This window comes from Zingiber officinale, chromosome 9A (genome assembly GCF_018446385.1).
Source record: "Zingiber officinale cultivar Zhangliang chromosome 9A, Zo_v1.1, whole genome shotgun sequence".
NCBI lineage: Eukaryota > Viridiplantae > Streptophyta > Magnoliopsida > Zingiberales > Zingiberaceae > Zingiber > Zingiber officinale.
This window is the reverse complement of record NC_056002.1, coordinates 100,666,423-100,669,639: the sequence shown is the minus strand read 5'-3', so window position 1 is coordinate 100,669,639 and position 3,217 is coordinate 100,666,423.

Here is a 3,217-nt window from a genome sequence, read left to right as displayed (position 1 = left end):
GCAGAAGCTCTCGACCTACGTTCCCTCCTTTGTTGTGTAATTTTTGCTCGGCGGAGTGCCCGTGGTAGTTCGGGTATCACTCAGTTCGTCGTGACCACTAGTGCTTGGTGGAATCATGGTTCACCGTTGTATTCTGGGAAATAGACGTCCCGACAAAGCCTCGAAGTATAGCCGGAGGTGGGGCAAATCTGTTTCAAGAAAATTACGTTCGTCGTAGTCCTCGGTTTACTCAATTCACTCGTTCGACTACTTTCTAGGATTCGCTCTGCTGTTCGCCCAGCAACTCGCTCAGCAGAAGCCTTCAACTCGCTCGGCAGCAACTCGCTCGGCAGAAACCTTTGACTTGTTCGGCAGTAACTCGCTCGGCAGAAGCCTTCGACTCGCAGAAGCCTTCGATTCGCTTGGTCGGCCACTTTGCTTGGTTAGACTCTTCTTCGGTCTGCCTTAGCCTCTTCGCTCGGTCGGCCTTAGCCTATTTTATCAGTCGACAAAAGCCTTCGATTCGCTCGGTTGGCCTTAGCCTAATTCTCTCGGTTAGCCTTAGTCTATTTCTCTCGGTCGGCAGAAGCCTTCGATTCACTCGGTCGGCAGAAGCCTTCGATTCGCTTGGTTGGCCTTAGCCTATTTCTCTCGGTCGGCAGCTAACTCGCCATATTGACCACTGTGAAGCCTATGTTAAGCACTTGGCAGATACCAGTAGACCCGACCCCGGGCCGGGTCTGGCCCGGACCCGGCCCGAGCCCGTAACTGGGTCAACGGGCCGGTTGCCCGTTGACCCGGTTCATTGGCTGTAAAACCGGCGAACCGCCGGTTAACCGGCGGGTTGAACCGGCGGTTCAGCCATAATTTTTTTTTTAAACGACTTGGACTGCCGGTTAACCGGTGGTTCATAGCAGTTGGAACCGCCAATTAACCGGCGGTTCGTAGCCATTGGGAGGGTTTTTTGGATATTTTTTTTCAACGGTTAGGATCATTTGACCATTTTTTGATCAATGGTTATGATTTAGTGTCCGTTACTATCAAAACTCTATAAATAGAGAGCTCATTTCATCATTTTTCACACACATCTTCTCTACTCTTAATCTCATTTTCGTATTCTCTAATCTCTACATGCTTTCGTTTCCAATTTTCAATTACAATGGAAGGAGGCCGCGGAGGTGCATCATCTCGAGCTCGGAAGGGAAAGCAAATAATGAATCCACGGGAGAGGACCCCAACATTCAATCCACCGATGATGAGATCGAGCATCTTCCGAATCCGACACCCGAAACACAAGGAAGTACCGATGCAATTACTTCTAAGGTTCGGGAACTTCCTCCTCTAAAGTCTTCTATTTTCACTAAATATTTTGAGAAGGTCACTCTTCCGTCGGGAGAAATGCGTGCAAAATGTAAGCACTGCAATGCTTCCTACAAATTCCAAGCCGGCGGCGGCTATGGGTCGTTGAAACGACATGTAGAAATGAAGCACCCGACGGAATATGGACTCGACCATTCTCAAACACAATTATCAAGATTTTCTTCAACTAGCGGTAGTATCGATTCCGATTTATTTTTATATTCGGATAATAAATTAAGAGAATCATTAGCTAAATTTGTTTCCATAGAACATCTTTCTTTTAGTTTTGGATCTAAATGCACATTTGAAGATTTTTGTAAAAAATCTCTTAATCCATGTGCTAAACGTGTTCCTAGGACTACACTTACTCGTACAATTAAAAAATTAGTAAAACAAGGAAAAAAGAATTTAATTGATGAATTTAGTAAATTAGATAATAAAGTTTCTTTATGTTCCGATATTTGGAGTGATCATTGGCAAACACATTCGTATATGGGCGTGATTTGCCATTGGATCGATAACTCTTGGAACCTCCAAAAAAGATTATTAGCTTATAGAGTTTTTGATGAATCACATAATGCTCATAATATCGCACAATTATTATGTTTAATTTTAGAAGAATATGGTTTAACTCATAAAATATTTTCAATATCATTAGATAATGCTAGTTCTAATACCGCTTGTATAGATGATCTAAAATTTGTTTGTCAACCTATTATTGGAGGTTTATTTTTTCATATTCGTTGTGTATGCCATGTTTTAAATTTATGTGTTCAAGATGGTTTAAAAATTTTAGAAAGTTATATTAAACCAATTAGAATTGTAATTTCTTATTTATGGTCTCATCCATCTATAATGAAACAATGGGGTAGATTTTGTAAAATTAATGGAATGAAACCTAAAAAATTTTCACGTGATGTACCAACACGTTGTAATTCAACATACCAATTATTACAAGATTCATTTCAATATAAAGAATTATTATGTTCATTTTTTGCACAAAACACTAATACTAATATATATTTATTTTCACAACAATGGAATATTTGTAGTAGTATTTGTGAAATTTTAAAAGTATTTAATGATGCAACCGAACAACTTTCCGGTGTTTATTATCCCACTACTCAATTAGTTTTAGAAAATTTTTCTAATATAATATTAGTTTTAAATGAATATATTAATAATGAATCTTTATCTCCTTGCATCTTAGCTATGAAAACTAAATGGGAAAAATATTTTTATTTAATTCCTGAAATTTATTTAATTGCATTTGCTTTAGATCCTAGATTTAAATAAGAAGTTTTACAAGAAATGTTAACTTTATATTATGACGCTTTAATTCCAGTTAAAGATTCTTCTTCCCTGATCCAGTTAATATTATATATAATGTTAGAATTTATTTATATGATATTTATAATCAATATTATGCAAAATATGGAACACAAATTAATATTTCTGAAATACAACAAACTACTAATAGAAATTTAAAACTTACAAAAGCAAAACTCTTATTAAAAGAACGGACAAAACGTCCCCGAGGATCCTCAAGTTCCACACAGGAACTTGAGAATTATTTTACGACTTCTTTTGATTTTAATGAAGCAGATAGCGAAAACTTCGATATCTTAAAGTGGTGGTCACAGAAGGCTCAAAGTTTTCCTGTTCTCTCCGTGATCGCAAATGAAATTTTAGCTTGTCCAGTGTCAACTATTGATGTGTAGCAGACGTTCAGTGCCGTTGGCAACATATTAGATGAATGACGATCAACTTTGTCTCCAGACTCATTGGAAGCCCAAGCATTGCTGGACGATTAGACCAGAGCGGAGAAAAGAATCCAAGGAATGCAACTTTCAGATGACGAAGTTGAAGATTTTGATAC